Here is a 22,536-nt window from a genome sequence, read left to right as displayed (position 1 = left end):
CAAGGCCCACTCGTGTACACTTGATGACACCAGGACACAAAGTTTTACGCATCGCCTGGACCCGTCAACACCGACATTGGACTGTTGATGATTGGAAACACGCTGCCTGGTCGGATGACCCGGCCGGAGTGGCCGAGTGGTTTAGGCGCTTCCATCTGGAACTGCGCGACCGCTACGGTCACAGGTTCGAGTCCTGCCTCGGGCATGGATGTGTGTGGTGTCCTTAGGTTAGTTAGGTTTAAGTAGTTCTAATTTCTAGGGGACTGATGGCCTCAGATGTTAAGTCTCATACTGCTCAGGTCCATTTGAACCATCTGAAACTGGTCGGATTAGTCTCGTTTCAAATTGTATCGAGAGGATAGACGTGTACGTGTATGGAGACAACATCAACATCATGAATCCATGGACACTGTATGTCAGCAGGGGACTGTCCAAATTGGTGGGGGCTCTGTAATGGTGTGGGGCGTGTGCAGTTGGAGTGATATCGGAACCCTGATACGTCTAGATAAGACTCTATCGGGTGACACGTACGTAAGCAGCCTGTCCGATCACCTGCATCCACCCAAGTCCATTCTGCATTCCGACGGAATGCTACAGAGTGGCTCCAGGAACACTCTTCTGAGTTTAAACACTTCCGCTGGCAACCAAACTCCCCAGACATGAACATTATTGAGTATATCACGGACGCCCTTGAACGTGCTGTTCAGAAGAGATCTCCACCCCTCGTACTCTTACGAATTTATGGACAGCCCTGCACTATTCGTGGTATCAGTTCACTCCAGCAGTACTTCAGACGTTAGTCGAGTCCATGCCACGTCGTGTTGCGACACTTCTTTGTGCTCGAGGGAGCCCTACGCCATATTAGACAGATACACCAGTTTTCTTGGCTCTTCATTGTAGTAAATTCCTGAAATTTGAATGTGTACTCTTCATCAAAGAGAGCGTTCGTCCTACGTAATAGCTATTTACTGGGAAACAACTGGAAGTTTACTGAGAATTATATAGCTTTTCTCCTTGTCCGTAAACAATAAATCAAGAACCCTTTATTAGAGGACACGCTAATTCTCTCTAAAAGAGATAATCAAGTACTGTGTTTTGATATTTAAATATTAGTGGATCGTGGAAGTCAACAGCTGAAGTGGTTGAGCTTTGTTTGATTGTTGAAGGTTCATATATTTGAAAAGTGGCGGTGACTTTTAGGTTTTTGGTTTTATTTTTCTTTTATTGCATTTCCGCTTAGTGGGGTTTGGAATAGTGATCCAGCACTCGTAAAGTAAAACTCTGGCTTGTACCTGTAAACGAATTAATGGCAGGAGATAACGAATGAACTGTTTTAAACTGAAAAAGTGAATACCCGAATTGACCTTTGTCCCTAAACTATTGAAAGAAACTATTTTCAAAGGATTATTTCCAAGCAGATCAATTCTCGAATATATCTTTTCGTAATAAAGAAAATCCAAAGGCCAATGAAGTAAAAGACTGGAATATTGGTAACAGAAAAATTCAAAGAAATTAAAAAGAAGTATTAGTATTTTTCAGTTTATAACATGGAACGATAAGAAAGATAATTAATCTTTATTTACTCAGGAAAAGCAAGTTTACGTTTTATTGAAAAGGGATTCATTACAGATGAAAAGTTAATCCATTTCATTCTCAAAGGTTGAGATTGGTGAAACATTTATTACCGCAAACTTTCAATAGAGTCAAGGACATTGCTGTAACAAGGCGCTTCTTACAGAGATTATCGTCGACGAACAAAGAAAGATAAACAATATTAAATTATATCTATGTCCGAACGTATTCTCCTATTTACGTAAAAATTTATAACGTTTATACCGATTACTTGTATTTACGATTATTAGTTGAAACTTTAAAAGAGGAGCAACCCCAGAGGCGAAGGATCTATATGAGTATTCATCAGTTATATACGAAAGCTGTTGTTTCTGGTAGCTACGTTGCCGAGAAAGTGTTTAGTTGTGCTGTCGGAGGACATAGTGTAAGCTTCGATATAGGTTCGTGTTATTGGTAACGTAAATATATCATTCCTACTCCCCGTAGACTCTCGCATTTAGTATTTTCCTGGTGATTGATATTAGCTTTGGTGGTAGTTTATTTATCGAACCTACTGAACCCTGATAGTCAGATGCGATGTTGTAATTAATATCCAGATAGTTAGTACTGATCCCATTATACCACGAAAAATGATACTGTGTCCATCCTTTTGTACGTAGTGATGTCGTAGTGAGCTGTGGTATGATTCATAGCGTGAGAACCTGAATATCAAATCTTAAATGACGTCGTTGAGTTAGTACAGACGTTTGTTTGAAGTCACACAGATTACGTCGTTGAGTGTAGGCGAGCTCTTGGCAGTACAACCTGTTGTAGTATTGCGAGTGTGAGCTATATTGTCCGACGTTGCTTGTCACCTACGTATTGCAGTGACGTAAGAGTATGTCCATACAGTGTATCTCCAACGCGTCAGTGGTATCTAAAGAGTACACTGACCTAGAATCATGGAAGTTGGTAAGAAGCAAGGTTTCGCTGAATAAGTAAAGGAAAAAAATCCAAAAAGTATTAATTTGTAATTATATCACAAAAAAAATTCTTGTCATCTTTTATCGGTCTGTATGTTTGTCTGTCGGTCTGTAAAGACCCTTTTTCTCTGGAGCTGTTTGGTGTATCATGTTCAAATTTATGTCACATACTTAAGTCTGTGGTCCCTTGACGGTGAAAAAATTTTAGACTTCTAAGTCAATTCGGTCAAAAGATACGGCCATTTGTGTTACATATTCTGATACTCGAAAACTCACGCATCAGAACTTACAGGCTATTCCCCGCTGATCCAGAATCATGAGATTCGGCAAGAAGGAGTGTTAAATAGTACAAGTAAATCGAAAAGTCTGAAATTGTAAATTTGTAATTATGTTGTTGTTGTTGTGGTCTTCAGTCCTGAGACTGGTTTGATGCAGCTCTCCATGCTACTCTATCCTGTGCAAGCTTTTTCATCTCCCAGTACCTACTGCAACCTACATCCTTCTGAATCTGCTTAGTGTATTCATCTCTTGGTCTCCCTCTACGATTTTTACCCTCCACGCTGCACTCCAATACTAAGTTGGTGATCCCTTGATGCCTCAGAACATGGCCTACCAACCGATCCCTTCTTCTGGTCAAATTGTGCCACAAACTTCTCTTCTCCCCAATCCTATTCAATACTTCCTCATTAGTTATGTGATCTACCCATCTAATCTTCAGCATTCTTCTGTAGCACCACATTTCGAAAGCTTCTATTCTCTTCTTGTCCAAACTATTTATCGTCCATGTTTCACTTCCATACATGGCTACACTCCATACAAATACTTTCAGAAACGACTTCCTGACACTTAAATCAATACTGGATGTTAACAAATTTCTCTTCTTCAGAAACGCTTTCCTTGCCATTGCCAGCCTACATTTGTAATTGTTTAATACATAATTTGTAATTATACTACACGAAAAAAGTATTTCTTTTGTCATACGTTATCCGAATTCAGACTGGAAATTACAACATTCTCGAAAGTCTTGTAATATCTGGGATCGATATTTTGCCAATATCAGTGCCGATAACAGGCGAAAATCATCTATATCCTCGATCTCCAGAAAGAATAAACTGTCTGTACAAAGGACTTTTTTTTTTTTGCTTTACGTAAAACGGATGAACTTTTTTGTGATAAAATACCATCTGATTATAATCGCTAATAACTATGAAACCAGCCGGCCGGTGTGGCCGTGCGGTTAAAGGCGCTTCAGTCTTGAACCGCGTGACCGCTACAGTCGCAGGTTCGAATCCTGGCTCGGGCATGGATGTGTGTGATGTCCTTAGGTTAGTTAGGTTTAAGTAGTTCTAAGTTCTAGGAGACTTATGACCACAGATGTTGAGTCCCATAGTGCTCAGAGCCATTTGAACCATTTGAACTATGAAACTTGTAATGAGTATACAATGGATGAGTCCACAGTGGATAGATTATGCAGTGTTTGTTTGTCTATGGCGTCAAAAAATTGTTCAAATGGCTCTGAGCACTAAGCGACTTAACTTCTGAGGTCATCAGTCGCCTAGAACTTAGAACTAATTAAACCTAACTAACCTAAGGACATGACACACATCCATGCCCGAGGCAGGATTCGAACCTGCGACCGTAGCGGTCGCTCGGTGCCAGACTGTAGCGCCTAGAACCGCACGGCCACTCCGGCCCGCTGTGCCGTCAAATTGCGTGCCTGTGGACTAATGTCTCAGCTGTACAACTGCATTCGTGATTTCCTGTCAGAAAGGTTACAGTTTGCAGTAATTAATGGAAAATCATCGAGTAAAACAGAAGTGATTCTGGCGTTCCCCATGGAAGTGCTAGAGACCCTCTGCTCCTCCTGATAGACATAACTGATTTAGGAGACAATATGAGTAGCATTCTTAGACTGTTTGCAGATGATAGGCCTATTGTTATTTACCGTCTTACAAAGTCATTATATGATGAAAACGGTCCGGAACCGCGCGACTGCTACGGTCGCAGGTTCGAATCCTGCCTCGGGCATGGATGTGTGTGATGTCCTTAGGTTAGTTAGGTTTAAGTAGTGCTAAGTTCTAGGGGACTGATGACCACAGAAGTTAGGTCCCATAGTGCTCAGAGCCATTTTTGATGAAAACGAATTGCGAAACGATCCAGAAAAGATATCTGTATGGTGCGAAAAGTGACAATTGACACTATATAACGAAACGTGTGTAGTCATTCACATGAGTACCAAAAGGAATGCGCTAAATTTGGTTACACGATAAAGCACACAAATCTAAAGGCTGTAAATTCAACAAGATACTTACGGATTACAGTTACGAATAACTTAAATTGGAACGATCTGGTAGATAATAATGTGGGTAAAACAAACAAAGACTATGTTTTCTGACAGAACACTGGGAAAATATCCTCAGGGAGTTACACCTCGTGATACGTGGCTGGCGACCACGGGGCCCCGAGCTGATTCCACTTACTTATGCCGGGATCCTCACTTTTATCTTTTCTATCTGGCCATCATCGGCCAACTCTTGTTCTTTTCCGACCCTGACGCTATTAGGTGTCGAAGGCTGGGGGTCTTTCATTTCCCAACCTATACTTCTCATGCAGCGTCTGTCCCGGAGCGGGCGGCTACAAAAGGCGTCTGTATCCCATGTTAGGGGCGGCCTCCAGAGCTGCGGAAGGCAACGGAATACCACCGCAGATTACACTCCCTGCATAATGCAGTCTCCATTTTATGCACAAAAAATGGCTTCCTTTCATGTTAAATCAGTGTCCGGAGGTAAAATAGTCCCCCATTCGGATCTTGTGGGGGGGGGGGGGGGGGGGGGGGACAACTGGGAAGGAGGCAAAAAATCAAAACGAGTATTGGTACCTGGAATTTTAGAACTCTGCTACAAGCAGGAAAACTAGAAAACCTTAAAAGAGAGATGGAAAAGAATCATATGGACATCGTAGGAGTTGCTGAGGTAAGTTGGAATGGACATGGAGAGTTGCAGTTAGATGAATATGTATTGTACTACTCAGGAGGAGAAGTAAAAGGAATGAATGGAGTTGGAATGATTATGACAAAGGAATTGGCTAAATGTGTGGAATATGTAGACTATGCAAATGACCGGGTTATTGGTGTAAGGCTGAAAGGAGCACAAAAAGATTTACTGATTGTCCAGGTATATATGCCAACTTCAGAACATGATGACCAAATTGTAGAGGAAACGTACAATATAATAGAGAGAATAACGGACGAAAATAAAAAATGCTGCAAAATAGTAATGGGAGACTTTAACGCCATTTTGGGAGAAGGGAAAGAGGGAAACGTAGTAGGCAGTCATGGTCTTGGAAAGAGAAATGACAGAGGTGAATGGTTAATTGACTTCTGCAGGGAAAGGCAGCTGATAGCGGCAAACACATAGTTCAAGAACCACAAGAGGAGGCTCTACACTTGGAAATCACCAGGGAATAAATACAGAAACCAAATCGATTTTATGATGGTAGAGGAAAGATACAGGAATGGAATCAAGAAGATGCACACATTACCAGGTGCAGATATTAATAGTGACCACAACTTACTTGTGGCAGAAATAGAAATAAGAATGAAAAAAAACTGAAGAAGGCGATCATGGTGAAGAAGTGGGCTTTAGAGAAGATACGATCCAACAAAGAACAAATTTCAGAAATGCTGTCTCGGGGGTTTCTAAACACATTACGAGACAAAGAACCACCTAATAATGCCAACGAGTACCGGAATATGCTGAAAGAAGGAATCATTAAAGCAGGACAGCAAAATATAGGATATGTAAAAGGGAAAAGGGCAAAAAAACCATGGGTCACACAAGAAATGATTTCCAAGATGGAGGAAAGAAGAAAATTGAAAAACAAGAACACTGAAGATGCAAGAAAGATATACCGAAGGTTATATAATGAACTGCGAAGAGAAACAGAGCAGGCTAGGAAAAAAATGGGTAAAAGAGGAATGTGATGAAATTGAAGAACTGAACAGGAAGGGAAGATACGACTTACTATACAACAGAGTAAAGACTATGGGAACAAAACAGAGCAGCAAGTGCTACTATGGAAATTTTGAGTAAAGACGAAGAGGTAGTGTACAAAGATCGTGACGATGTCCTCCAGAGATGGGAAGAATATCTAAAAGAGCTGTATGACACAAATAGCAAACCAGAAAATCTGGAACTTGAATCACACAACAGTGTAAGTGATGACGAGAAAGGACAAACCATCATAACGGAAGAAGTAAAGTCTGCCATAGCTGCAATGAAAAATGGCAAAGCGGTACGTACAGATACAATACCGGGAGAAATACTAAAATGCTTGGACCAAGATGGAAAAGAGAAATATTGAGGGTAGGTAATAAAATATATGACAGTGGTGAATGGCCTGAGGACTTTCTGACAACAGTAATGATTCCATTACCGAAAAAACAAGGAACCAAGAAATGCAGCGAGCACAGGACAATCAGCCTCATTTCACATGCAGCCAAAGTGATGTTAAGAATAATTAATAAAAGATATGCAATAGGCCTCCTACGAATCGTGGGAGAAAGGTTTATTGAAAAAGGAAGAGACCTGTATATGTGCTTCATCGATCTAGAAAAGGCATTTGACAATGTGGTTTGGGACAAGCTGGCGACTATAATGAGGGAAAAGAGAGTGGACTGGAAAACCAGAAGACTTATAAACTCATTATATCTTAATCAAAAAGTTTCAGTTAAAGTGAGAGGAGAAAGTACAAAGTGGATCAGACTAGGAAAAGGAGTAGGACAAGGATGCTGTCTATCGCCTACTCTTTTCAACCTGTACTTGGAAAATATGATTGACCAATGCTCATTAGATGGCAAAGGAGTAGAAATTGGAGGAAGAAGAGTAGGGTGTTTGAGGTTTGCTGATGACATGGTCCTTTTAGCCACAGGGGAAAAAGAATTACAGGATTTGGTGGACACCGTTGCAACTAACGGAAAAAATATGGAATGAAAATTAAGAAAAAAAAAAGTATTGGCACTAGGAGGAAATAAGAAAATAAAAATTATGCTGAATGGAGAAATACTGGAACAGGTGCAAAATTTTAAGTATCTTGGAAGCAGGATAGACACCGACTGGAAGTGCACCACAGAAATTAAAACAAGGATAGCAATGGCAAAAGAGGCGTTTTATAAGAAAAGGAGAATTTTCTGCAGCGGTCTGGACAGAGAACTCAGAAAGAGACTCATAAAATCTATTGCATGGAGTGTTGTTCTATATGGCGCTGAAACATGGACTATGAGGAAAAAAGACAGGGAAAGGCTAGAGGCTTTTGAGATCTGGACATGGCGGAGGATGGAAAGAATAAGTTGGATGGACAGAGTAAAAGATGAAGAGGTACTGAGAAGAGTAGGAGAGAAAAGACAGTTACTAGATGTAATAAAGAGAAGAAAAAGAAATTGGATTGGGCATATATTAAGAAAGAATGACGGACTGATAAAAACAGTTTTAGAAGGTTATGTAGAAAGGAAAAGGAAGCGAGGAAGGAGGAGATTCCAGATACTGGATGACGTGATGGACGGTACAACATACAGCAGCCTCAAGAAGGAAGCAATGGATCGCAGAAAATGGAGAGACAAAAGACCTGCTAATATAGCAGATAACTGATGATGATGACTGGGAAAATGCAACAGGTACTAAAGAGACTGCCTACACTACGCTTGTATGTCCTCTTCTGGAGCATTTCTGCGCGGTGTAGGATCCGCATAAGATAGGATAGAAGGGGAATATCGAAAAAGTTCAAATAAGGGCAGCTCGTTTAGTGCTATCACGTAATAGAGGAGAGAGCGCCACGGATATGATAGGTAAATTGGGGTTGCAATTATTAAAATAAAGGAGTTTTCCGTTGCGGGAGGATCTTTTAATCACCAATTTTCTCCTCAGTGTGTGAAAATATTTTGTTGGCGCCCACCTACTTAGGGAAGAATGATCATCATAACAAAATAAATCTCAGCTCGCAGAGAAGAACTTAAATGTTCGTTTTTCCTGCGTACTTTTTGAGAGTAGAAAGATAGAAAAGTAGCTTGAAGGTGGTTTGATGAACGCTCCGCCAGGCACTCAGTTGTGAATTGCAGAGTAATCATGTACATGTAGACATAGCTGTAGACGTCATCGTACCAGTCTATGTGCATGCGTATTATTGTTACGAATTAGATTTGTGTAAATGTGGTGTAGCATGGAAACGTGTTTACCTTTGACATTGATTTGCGTGTCATAGCAAAGAGTTTGCGGAGGACTACTAGGATCCAATGTTAGACAATAAAAATATTCGTCGCAATATAAGTGAAAATCGGCATTATATTGAAAATTAGAAAATACATAAAGGTGTGGTCTTATATGATCGGTAAATAGAATCCTAGGAAAAGTAAATCAGAGGACATATAGCGTCGAAAGCACTACAAAAATCCCAAATGTCCAGTGTCAAGCGAATGTAAGATATACGCCAGGGTCGAAAAGGAAATGAAAAAAGCCAGGATATTGTGTAGCTGGCGCATTGTCAAACAGCGGTCAGTGTCATTCCAAACTTTTGATGCATCTACTTCGTAACTGTCATACTACTCCATGTAAGCACTGTATGATAGAGATTGATAGTTGAATTACGTATACATAAGGAACTCTTGTTCTGATGTAAACCCGCGGCTGTCAGTAAAAATCTACTGTGCTGACCCGAACTGCCCTGACGGAAATTTTTGCTAACTGTCGGTACTGCAATGTAAGCCATCGCCGCTGGTGTTCATTCAGTTGCTACTAGGCTGAGAGACTATGACCTTCTGGATGGCACCTTTGAATCAGGGACACAGAGTCGCATATTCCACGATGTTTCGAAATGCAGCCAGCTGACGTCGACATCTTGCGACGATATTTCGGCTGACATCCATTCAGCCATCTCGAGGTGAGTTTTTATACTAGTGATTGTTGGTGCACGTCGCTAAGTTTACACGAAAAATCAACGTGAAGGCGCATGGGCATAGACATCGTTATAGCAACGCCCTCTGTCAGGTGTAGGCTCAACCAAGTTTGTGAAAGGCTGGAGTATAGAGAATACTGTGCCAGTGTGGCAAAGCCTACAGTGCTGAGACCTCACGCACAGTTTGTGAAAGGTTCATTGGACATTATCGCCACAATCACCTTTTACAGCCCAGTAAGTCAACCATAGGCGAGCATTGTACCTACACTGGAGATTCTATGGATTATCCTGCATGGAAATCTTGGCCCTAATGAGTCCCTCTCGGATTTAGTTATTAAGGGATCTGTGGAAATACGTTTGGCAGAAGAGCTTATGAAACTGGATGTCAGCTTTTAACTGGATGAAGTGTGGGGCCCAGAGATTTCAGCAGTACATAATGACAGCTCTAGCAATAGTTTTATTATTAGCTGAGTACCAGGGTTGACAGGATATGTATTTTTTCTCACTCCTCCTTTTCTTCTCTCAGTCCATCTTCTCCTTACCCCTCTCTGTCCACGTCTTCCAACCCTCTCTATGTCCATCTTCTGTACCTGTAGTCTCTGTCCATTTCCTCTCTCTCCCCCCCCCCCCCCCCCGTCCATTTTCTCCTTTCCATGTCCATCTCTTCCACGCCCTCTCTCTGTTCACCTCTTCCAACCTCTCTCTCTCTGTTCACCTACTTCACTTGGCTCTGTCTATCTCTTCCTTCCCCCTCTCTTAGTCCACTCCCCCTTCTGACTATCTGTCCATCTCTTCCAATCGCTCTCTCTGTCCATTTTCTCCACTCCAGTTTCTGTCCATCCTCCCTTTTCCCCTCTCTCTGTCCATCTTCTGCTTCTCCCTCTCCATTCACTCCCCTATTCCACATCTACCTTCTCCACATGCAGTGTCTACCTCATCCTTCCCCCTTCCTTAGTCCATCTCCCCTTTTCCATCCCCTCTCTCTGTCCACCTTCTTCGCCTGCAGTCTTTGTCCATCTCCTCCTTCCTTTCTGATAGTCCATCTCCCCTATTCCCCCCTCTCTCTGTCTTTTCCAATGTCTTTCCTGTCCACCTTCTCCACCCCAGTTTCTGCCCATCTCCTTTCTTCCCCTCTGTCAGTCCATCTCCTCTTTCCCCCTCTCTGTCCATCTCTTCCACCCCCTTTCTCTGTCTACCTTCTTCACTTGTAGTTTCTGTCCACCTCCTCCTTCTCCTTCTCCCTCTCTGTCCATCTGCCTTTCCCCCACTCCCCCACTCAACCTCTTTCCTCCCTCTCTCTTTACACCTTCCCCACCTCAATCTCGGCCATTTCCTTATGCTCCTCTCTCGCACTGCCCCTCTCTGTCCATCTGCTGCTCCCACCTCTCTGTCTCCTTCACCCACCTCTGTCCATCTGTTACATAGACGGAAGTACTCCCCTCTCCCTTTCCATCTCTGCCATCCCCTTCTCTCTCTACATTATCACCACTATTGTGGTAGGAGGCTGGTGGTTCTTATCGCTACAGTATTTCTTTCCAGACCGTAACAAGTATGTGTGCCAAACTGTGTAGCAATCATTCCAGGGCTTTAGGGTGAGCTTTTTACCCATCACTTCACTGGTCATATAAGTGGGGTCATTTCGAAGCTGAACTCATCACAGAAGTCATTTCTGCTCCAGTCAATGAGATTCCAGGTCAAAGACGTGTCTAGAGACACTCTGGACAGTGGTTAGATAAAATCCTGCCAGAGAACCATGAATGATGGTCTGAGGTTCCATTTTATTCATAGCAGGAGCCATTTGGATGTCATCCACGGTACCCTCACACCACAGCGGTATGTCGACGGTATTCTACGCTTTGTTTTGTTGCCCTACATTGCGAGTCATCCTGTTTCAGCAAGATAATGCCCTCCCACGCACGGTGAGAGTTTCTGCTGCTTGCCAAAGCGTACCTTGGCCAGCAAGGTATCGGGATCACTCCCAAACTGAGAACGTTTGGAGCATTATAGAAAGGTCCTGCCCAGTCATTTACGGATTTAGACGATCTGACGCGTAATGAGTCAGAATTTGGCACGATATCCTTCCAGAGGACATCCAACAACTCTATCAATCAATGCCAACCCGAATTAGTGATTGGATTGGATTGTTGGATTGGTTTGGGGGAAGAGACCAAACAGCGAGGTCATCGGTCTCATCAGAGTAGGGAAGGAAATCGGCCGTGCCCTTTCAAAGGAACCATCCCGGCATTTGCCTGGAGTGATTTAGGGAAATCACGGAAAACCCAAATCAGGATGGCCGGACACGGGATTGAACCGTCGTCCTCCCGAATGCGAGTCCAGTGTGCTAACCACTGCGCCACCTCGCTCGGTAATTAGTGATTGCATAAGAGCCAGAGGAGCACCTATGATTTACTGACTTGCTAAGTTTGTGAATCTCTTTCTCCTAAATAACTCATCCAGTTTTTCTGAAATTGTAACCACATGTTAGTCGGTACATGTACATTACATCTAACGACTGTCATCCCATTCGGATAATTCCTTCACGGTGCGCTTCTTTTTTTGGAGAATATAGTTTACGCCCAAATGGCCTTCTGACATATTCTGCATATTCACACTCAGTAATGTGGTACAGAACGATTTTGTGGGGTAACTCATTACTAAGAAAGAAAGTATTGATTACACAAAAGCGAGCATTAAGAATTATGTATGTTGTCCCCCTACGGACATCATGGAAGCACCTCTTCAGGGAGTAGGCATTTTAACTGCGCCGCCACAATATATATTTTCGCTAATAGCATTCGCTATAAACAATGTACCGCAGCTTTAGAAGAACAGTGATCTACATACCTACAACACCAGAGGGATAAAGCTGTCAGTTGCTCGGAGAGGAGTGCAGTACGCCTCAATAAGAGTTTCTCATCATTTGCCCGATGATGTAAACTACCTGACAGGTGCCGAAGCAAGTTTCAAATCTAATTTAAAATCATTTCTCCTGTACAACTCCTTGTATTCCATTGAAGAATTTCTACTTACGAACTGGCAGCTAGTTCAAAAAAATAAGAAAAACTAGTTTGTGAGTGTATTTGCATGAGAAAGGAATAAAGTATTAATGTATCCAAAATTAATGTGTTCATTTATGTTGACACTAAACATGTATACAGGGTGGTCCATTGATCGTGACCGGGCCAAATATCTCACGAAATAATCATCAAACGAAAAAACTACAAACAACGAAACTTGTGTAGCTTGAAGGGGGAAACCAGATGGCACTATGGTTGGCCCGCTAGATGGCGCTGCCATAGGTCAAACGGATATCAACTGCGTTTTTTTAAAAATAGGAACCCCCATTTTTATTACATATTTGTGTAGAACGTAAAGAAATATGAATGTTTTAGTTGGACCACTTTTTTTCGCTTTGAGATAGCTGGCGCTGTAAAAGTCCCAAACATATGGCTCACAATTTTAGACGAACAGTTGGTAACAGGTAGGTTTTTTAAATTAAAATACAGAACGTAGGTACGCTGAACATTATATTTCGGTTGTTCCAATGTAATACATGTACCTTTGTGAACTTATCATTTCTGAGAACGCATGCTGTTACAGCGTGATTACCTGTAAATACCACTTTAATGCAATAAATGCTCAAAATGATGCCCGTCAGCCTCAATGCATTTGGCAATACGTGTAACGACATTCCTCTCAAGAGCGAGTAGTTCACCTTCCGTAATGTTCGCACATGCATTGACAATGCGCTGACGCATGTTGTCACGCGTTGTCGGTGGATCACGATAGCAAATATCCTTCAACTTTCTCCTCGGAAAGAAATCCGGGGACATCAGATCCGGTGAACGTGCGGGCCATGGTATGGTGCTTCGTCGACCAATTCACCTGTCACGAAATATGCTATTCAGTACCGATTCAACCGCACGCGAGCTATGTGCCGGACATCCATCATGTTAGAAGTAAGTCGCCATTCTGTCATGCAGTGAAACATCTTGTAGTAACATCGGTAGAACGTTACGTAGGAAATGAGCATACATTGCACCATTTAGATTGCCATCGATAGAATGGAGGCCAATTATCCTTCCTCTCATAATGCCGCACCGTACATTAACCCGCCAAGGTCGCTGATGTTCCACTTGTCGCAGCCATCGTGGATTTTCCGTTGCCCAGTAGTGCATATTATGCCGGTTTACGTTACCGCTGTTGGTGAATAGCAATTCGTCGCTAAATAGAACGCCTGCAAAAAATCTGTCATCGTCTCGTAATTTCTCTTGTGCCCAGTGGCAGAACTGTACACGTCGTCGCTATGTAATTCCCGTTGTATAGAAATATGGTACAGGTGCAATGGATGTTGATGTAGCATTCTCAATAACGACGTTTTTGAGATTCCCGATTCTCGCGCAATTTTTCTGCTACTGATGTGCGGATTAGCCACGACAGCAGCTAAAGCACCTACTTGGGCATCGTCATTTGTTGCAGGTCGTGGTTGACGTTTCACATGTGGCTAAACACTTCCTGTTTCCTTAAATAACGTAACTATCCGGCGAACGGTCCGGACAGTTGGATGATGTCGTCCAGGATTCGAGCAGCAAATATAGCACACGCCCCTTGGGCATTTTGATCACAATAGTCATACATCAACACGATATCGTCCTTTTCCGCAATTGGTAAACGGTCCATTTTAACACGGGGAATGTATCACGAAGCAAATACCTTCTGCACTGACGGAATTTTACGTGATACCACGTACTTATACGTTTGTGACTATTACAACGCCATCTATCACAAAGCGAAAAAAGTGGTCCAACTAAAACATTCCTATTTCTTTACGTACTACACGAATATGTAATAAAAAATTGGGGTTCCTATTTTAAAAAAAGGCAGTTGATATCCGTTTGACCAACGGCAGCGCCATCTGGCAGGCCAACCAAAGCGCCATCTGGTTTCCCCCTTCAAGCTAGACGAGTTTCGTACTTTGTAGTTTTTCCGTTTAATTTTTATTTCGTAAGATATTTGGCCCGGTCACTATCAATGGACCACCCTGTATATTTTCGCTAATGGCATTCGTCATAAATAGTCTACCACAACTTTGGAAGAACAGTGATATACATACCTACAACACTAGAGGGAAAAATGACCCACTGTTGAATCTGTCAGTTGCTCAGAGAAGAGTGCAATACTCCTCAATAAGCGTTTCTATTCATTTGCCCAGTAACGTAAACTGTCTGACAGGTACCGACGCAAGTTAAAAATCTAATTTAAAATCGTTTCTCCTTGACAGCTCCCTCTATTCCCCTGAAGAATTTCTACTTAAGAACTGGCAGCTAGTTAAAAAAAAAAAAAAACACTAGTTTGAAAGTGTTGTTGCATGAGCAGGAATAAAATATTAATGAAAATATTAATTTATTCAGAATTAATGTGTGAATTAATGTTGACACTAATCTTGTATATAAATCATATTAACTGACTAGTTCCATTTTGTTTCGGTAAAGAAATGGTTCAGATCATCTATGGAACATTCAACGAACTAACGCAACCTGTTGTTGCTGTTGTCGTTGTGGTCTTCAGTCCAGAGACTGGTTTGATGCAGCTCTCCATGCTACTCTATCCTGTGCAAGCTCCTTCATCTCCCAGTACCTAGTGCAACCTACATCCTTCTGAATCTGCTTAGTGTATTCATTTCTTGGTCTCCCTCTACGATTTTTACCCTCCACACTGTCCTCCAATACTAAATTGGTGATCTCTCGATGTCTCAGAACATGTCCTACCAACCGATCCCTTCTTCTAGTCAAGTTGTGCCACAAATTTCTCTTCTCCCCAATTCTGTTCAATACCTCCTCATTAGTTAAGTGATCTACCCATCTAATCTTCAGCATTCTTCTGTAGCACCACATTTCGAAAGCGTCTATTCTCTTCTTGTCTAAACTGTTTATCGTCCATGTTTCACTTCCATACATGGCTACACTCCATACAAAAACTTTCAGAAACGACTTCCTGACACTTAAATCTATACTCGATGTTAACAAATTTCTCTTCTTCAGAAACGCTTTCCTTGTCATTGCCAGTCTACATTTCATATCCTCTCTACTTCGACCATCATCAGTTAGTTCGCTCCCCAAATACCAAAACTAATCTAATACCCTCAGCATCACCCGACTTAATTCGACTACATTCCATTATCCTCGTTTCGCTTTTGTTGATATATCTTATATCCTCCTTTCAAGACTCTGTCCATTCCGTTCAACTGCTCTTCCAAGTCCTTTGCTGTCTCTGGCAGACTTACAATGTCATCGGCGAACCTCAAAGTTTTTATTTCTTCTCCATGGATTTTAATTGCTACTGCGAATTTTTCTTTTGTTTCCTTTACTGCTTGCTCGGATTAAATTTACTTAAGATAAATCAAGTGAAGACGTTTTTACGTGTATTGTACACTCTGCCGCAGATATCGACGCACTGGGTCAGTGGTGGCACTGGGAGCGAAGTTTCGCTCTCTTTACACACTCTTCCGGAGTTCTCGGAAACGACAGTTTACGCACCCCGGGATAAACAGTCCGGCGGCGCAGCTGGCCGCCGTCCGGGCCAGAGGAGTAACAGATGCCCCACAAGGTGGCCGCAGTGTTGGCACACGTGGTCTCACACGCGTCTGGACGGCCGACGATAATTCGCAGACGTCGACGCCGCCCAAACGGCGCGCAGCCGGCGGCCATTCGTCTCGCGGCACGGCCGCGGCCGCGGCGGCAGTGATTTCCAGGAAGCGGCTTGTTTTGACTGCCGAAAGGGCTGCTCCGTCTCAAAACACTGGCTGAGTTTGCCGCGCAGCGCTTTGTACAAACGCTTCTAATTGCCTGTCTTCACTTCGTCTCACTTCAGTGCCCCCCCCCCCCCCCCCCCACCTCTCCACCCCAAGCCACATCGCTTTCAGTGGACATCCATCCGTAAATTCTGTAACAAGTGTAAACTCGTCAGTGTCCGCCTCAACTTTCAGATAAATTAAGAGTCAATGGTTCGTTAAATACCTTTACCAGTCGTACGTCTGCTGCTCAGGGAGGAAAATGCATAGTACGATGCGTGTTTTTTTTTTAAGTAAGTACCGTTTTCAAATTACACTACTGGCCATTAAAATTGCTAACAAATGGTTCCAATGGCTCTGAACACTATGGGACTTAAATTCTGAGGTCATCAGTCCCCTAGAACTTAGAACTACTTAAACCTAACTAACCTAAGGACATCACACACATACATGCCAGAGCCAGGATTCGAACCTGTGACCGTAGCGATCGCGCAGTTCCAGACTGTAGCGCCTAGAACCGCTCGGCCACTCCGGCCAGCTAAAATTGCTACAACAAGAAGAAATGAAGATGTTAAACGGGTATTCATTGGACAAATATATTATACTAGAACTGATTACGTTTTCACGCAATTTGGGTGCATAGATCCTGAGGAATCAGTACCCTAAACAACCACCTCTAGCCGTAATAACGGCCTTGATACGCCTGGGCATTGAGTCAAACAGAGCTTGGATGGCGTGTACAGGTACAGCTGCCCATGCAGCTTCAACACGATACCACAGTTCATCAAGAGTAGTGACTGGCGTATTGTGACGAGCCAGTTGCTCGGCCACCATTGACCAGACGTTTTCAGTTGGTGAGAGATCTGGAGAATGTGCTGACCAGGGCAGCTGTCGAACATTTTCTGTATCCAGAAAGCCCGTACAGGACCTGCAACATGCGGTCGTGCATTATCCTGCTAAAATGTAGGGTTTCGCAGGGATCGAATGAAGGGTAGAGTCACGGGTCGTAACACATCTGAAATGTAACGTCCACTGTTCAAAGTGCAGTCAATGCGAACAATGCGAGACGTGTAACCCATGGCACCCCATACCATCACGACGGGTGACAAGCTAGTATGGCGATGACGAATACACGCTTCCAATGTGCGTTCACAGCGATGTCGCCAAACACGGATGCGACCATCATGATGCTGTAAACAGAACCTGGATTAATCCGAAAAAATGACGTTTTGCCATTCGTGTACCCAGGTTCGTCGTTGAGTACACCATAGCAGGCGCTCCTGTCTGTGATGCAGCGTCAAGGGTAACCGCAGCCGTGGTCTCCGAGCTGATAGTCCATGCTGCTGCAAACGTCGTCGAACTGTTCGTGCAGATGGTGTTGTCTCTGTCGACACGTGACTGCACGATCCGTTACAGTCATGCGGATAAGATGCCTGTCATCTCGACAGCTAGTGATACGAGGCCGTTGGGATCCAGCACGGCGTACCGTATTACCCTCCTGAACCCACCGATTCCATATTCTGCTGACAGTCATTGGATGTCGACCAACGCGAGCAGCAATGTCGCTATACGATAAACCGCAATCGCGATAGGCTACAATCCGACCTTTATAAAAGTCGGAAACGTGATGGTAGGCATTTCTCCTCCTTACACGAGGCATCACAACAACGTTTTACCAGGCAACGCCGGTCAACTGCTGTTTGTGTATGAGAAATCGGTTGGAAACTTTCCTCATGTCAGCACTTTGTAGGTGTTGCCACCGGCGCCAGCCTTATGCGAGTGCTCCGAAAAGCTAATCATTTGCATATCACAGCATGTTCCTCCTGTCGGTTAAATTTCACGTCTGTAGCACGTCATCTTCGTGGTGTAGCAATTTTAATGGCCAGTATTGTAAAAAAAGGTGTGCTAAGATATCTCAATAATTTTATTTTTACGTGAAAGCTTGTACCTTAATCTACGTTTCTACACAATTTCCGTCACTACTGAGCACTTGTCATAACGTAATACCAGTTTTTGAGTACCCTCCTCGTAGAAGTCTGCCGCCTCACTTGTTAACCACTGCATCGCCACTGTTTTGACTTCGTCTCGAAGACACTGACCGCCCAGGTGTTTTTTCAAGTGCAGGACCAGATGGTAGTCACTGGGCGCAAGATGATGATCTTAAGTTTCCCGTCGAAAAGATGTGATGAGATCTTTAGTTTGATTCGCCACTTGCGGACGGGCATTGTCTTGCAGCAAATCGATGCCCTTGCTCAACTTCCATGGACTGTTGCTTTGATTCTGGTGTGACGTAGGCCACCCATGTTTCATCGCCCGTAAGAATTTGGCTTAAGAAATCGTCACCGTCGTTGTGGTACCGCTCAAGGAAAATCTCAATGCACTGTCTAAACGTTTGGTTTTGTGCACATCCGTCAAGATTTGCGGTACTCAACGTGTGCACAATTTTCGGTTATTCAAGTGCTCGGTCACAATGCCATACAAAACACTACGAGAAACATTAGGAAAGTCGACCCGCAAGGAAGAAATCGTGAAGCGTCAGTTTTCTCTCACCTTAATGTCCACTTCCTTGCACCAAACTTTCATTAACGACCGAAGGACGCCCACTCCGTTGTTCATCATGCACATTTGTGCGGCCATCTTTAAATGCTCTCACCCACTTTCTAACCATTCCATCACTCATAATGTTTTCTCCGTAAATTGCACAGAGCTCACGATGAATATCGATCGCTTTTAGGCCTTTCGCACTAAGAAATCTTATAACAGCCCGTACTTCACAGTCGGTGGGACTCACGATTATCGGAGGCATCTTAAAGACTCAGTACACAGCGTAGACAAGGAAGAATCAGACTGCAATGGCGCCAGTGCGTAGATTAAGGTACAGGTTTTCATGTAAAAATAAAATTATTGAGAGATCGTAGCACGTCTTTTTTTAATTTCAAAACGGGACTTACGTAAGATGAACATCAACAAAAGCAAAACGAGGACAATGGAATGTAGTCGAATTAAGTCGGGTGTGCTGAGGGAATTAGATTAGGAAATGAGACACTTAAAGTAGTAAAGGAGTTTTGCTATTTGGTCGAAGTAGAGAGGATATAAAATGTAGACTTGCAATGGCAAGAAAAGCGTTTCTGAAGAAGAAAAATTTGTTAACATCGAGTATAGATTAAAATGTCAGGAAGTCGTTTCTGAAAGTATTTGTATGGAGTGTAGCCATGTATGGAAGTAAAACATGGACGATAAATAGTTTACACAAGAAGAGAATAGAAGCTTTCGAAATGTGGTGCTACAGAAGAATGCTGAAGATTAGATGAGTAGATCACGTAACGAATGAGGAGGTATTGAATAGAATTGGGGAGAAGAGGAGCTTGTGTCACAACTTTACTAGAAGAAGAGATCAGTTGGTAGGACATGTTCTGAGACATCTAGGGATCACCAATTTAGTATTGGAGGGCAGCGTGGAGGGTACAAATCGTAGAGGGAGACCAAGAGATGAATACACTAAGCAGATTCAGAAGGATGTAGGCTGCAGTAGGTACCGGGAGATGAAGAAGCTTGCACAGGATAGAGAAGCATGGAGAGCTGCATCAAACGAGTCTCAGGACTGAAGACCACAACAACAACAACAACAACAACAACAACAACTTAACGTAAAAAGACACGCCTCTTAGAAGGCCGCTGTATTAATACTACACGACGATTTGCTCCCTGTATAAGACAGAGAAAGACACAGCTTCATTCAACATTATATCTAACTAGATACCAGATCCAGCTTTGCACGGGTAGCATTAAGCACCTACAGCCAGACGCTCTGTATGGCATAGCTTGGTTGTCAATAAGTTTAGCCGCATACAGGTAACGAAATGAATCTACGGTAACAGGTGAAAATTTCTCCTGCTTCGAGACTCAAAACTCGGAACCCCTGCTAGACAAGAGTGGTTGCCGCAACCCCCTCGGCCATCAAAAATGGTTCAAATGGCTCCGAGGTCATCAGTCGCCTAGAACTTCGAACTACTTAAACCTAACTAACCTAACGACATCACACACATCAATGCCCGAGGCAGGATTCGAACTTGCGACCGTCGCTGTCACGCGGTTCCAGACTGAAGCGCCTAGAACCGCTCGTCCACTCCGGCCGGCCTCGGCCATCCAAGCGCACTCGCCATCCGAAAGAAATTCCCAGCCTGTTACTCGCTAATGACGCAGCGTCGCCTAACCATGAGCCCCTCACTCGCAGTTTTGTGCTCCAGCAAGAGATTTGGCTTGGCATGCATCCACACGGAAAGAAGGAGTCTTTGGCCTCACATATTATTGATACATTGATTAGCCAGGACATTATGACCACCTAGCAAGTAATCAGCTCGGTCGACCTTTGGCATGGATAACAACGGCGACGCGCAGTGGCACGGAAGCAATGACGCATTGATAGATCGCTGGAGGACGTTGGCACCACATCTGCACTCAAAAGTCACCAAATTCCCATGAATTATAGGGAGGGGCTTCGATGAGCTGTAACATCACGTTCACCCACATCCCAGATGTGTTCAGTCGGGTTCAGATCTGGTGAATTGGGAGGCCATCACATCAATTGGAACTCACCACTTCACCGCACTTGTGGCATTGTGACTTGGCGTATTACCGTGTTGAAAAATGCCACTGCCATTGGGACACGTGATCATCACGAAGAGGAGTACGTGGTCTGCAACCAGTGTACGATATTCCTCGGCCATCCGGTGCCTTGCACGAGCTCCACTCGGCCGACGGGTGCCCTCGTGGATGTTCCCCAGAGCATAATGGAGCCGCTGCCAGCTTGTTTCCTTCCCTCAGTACAGGTGTGAAGGAGCTGTTCCACGACAGATTTCGCTCCCTCCCAGCGGCGTGATGAAGAAGGTATCGGGATTCATCAACCCATGCAACTCTCTGCCACTGCGCCAACGTCCAGTGCTTATGGTCACGTGCCCATTTCAGTCGTAGTTGCCGATGTTCGGGTGTTAACATTGGCACACGCTTGGGTCGTCATCTGCTGAGGCCCATCGTTAGGAGTGTTAGGCGCTCTGTGTATTCAGACCAACTCTATTATCCAAAAACAGCCTTAATTGCGCCCGACGGAGTGGCCGAGCGGTTCTAGGCACTACAGTCTGGAACGGCGCGACGCTACGGTCGCAGGTTCGAATCCTGCCCCGGGCATGGATGTGGGTGATGGCCTTAGGTTAGTTAGGATTAAGTAGTTCTAAGTTCTAGGGCACTGATGACTTCAGAAGTTAAGTCCCATAGTGTTCAGAGCCATTTGAACCATAGTCTTAATCGCATTTATTGTTATACCTCCAACCCGACGTAGGGGTCATCTTCCGGGCGTTTACACTGTGAAATTATAGATATCCGTCAGAAAGGCTCCATTATACAACAGCTAAAATTACGTAAAGTTAAAATATGTTACCCATTGATCGACTGCTGGTGGTGTCACTCCTGTCTACATAATGGCAGGAAACTATGCGAGATTAGCCCTTCGTATGGGCTTCAATAGCGTGCTGAGATCACGAGAATAGACGGCAACACCCCCAGCGGCGATCAACGGCATTTAATACAGTTTGTTATATGTAATTACTAGTCACCTTGGTTTAACATAAAGTGACAGTAAGTAACAGAAAACGGAACCATTCCATTTAAAAAGAACACGACGACGTCCTCGCTAACAGACTAGAGGGCGCCTGACATACGCTTTATAATCCAATACAACGGCGTCCTCACTGCAAGGAGTAGATGGCTCTGTAGTCCCTCCATAGTAGCCGTTTTAGTAAACTGATTCAGATGTTTTCTACGTAAATGTACGAATAGATATATTACAATACAAGACGACACCAGTTTGTGTGTTACAAATTGTTTTACTTTATATTATGGCACATAATATAATATACTTCTACGAATTTTACGAGTTGACTACGGAACATTGGTTGTTATTTTATAATTAATAGTATAATTGTAACTCTTTTTAAATGGAATGGTTCCGTTTTCTGTTATTTATTGTCACTTAAATTTGTGTTAAACTTAGGCGACTAGTAATTACATATAATAAACTGTATTAAATGCCGTTGGTAGCCGCTGGGGGTGTTGCCGTCTATTCTCGTGATCTCAGCACGCTATTTAAGCCCATACGAAGGGCTAATCTCGCATAGTTTCCTGCCGTTATGTAGACAGGAGCGACATCACCCGCAGTCGACTAATGGGCAATATATTTCAAATTTACGTAATTTTAGCTGTTGTATAATGGAG

This window comes from Schistocerca americana, chromosome 10 (genome assembly GCF_021461395.2).
Source record: "Schistocerca americana isolate TAMUIC-IGC-003095 chromosome 10, iqSchAmer2.1, whole genome shotgun sequence".
NCBI lineage: Eukaryota > Metazoa > Arthropoda > Insecta > Orthoptera > Acrididae > Schistocerca > Schistocerca americana.
The sequence above is the reverse complement of the archived record's forward strand: the minus strand, read 5'-3'. Positions refer to the sequence as shown.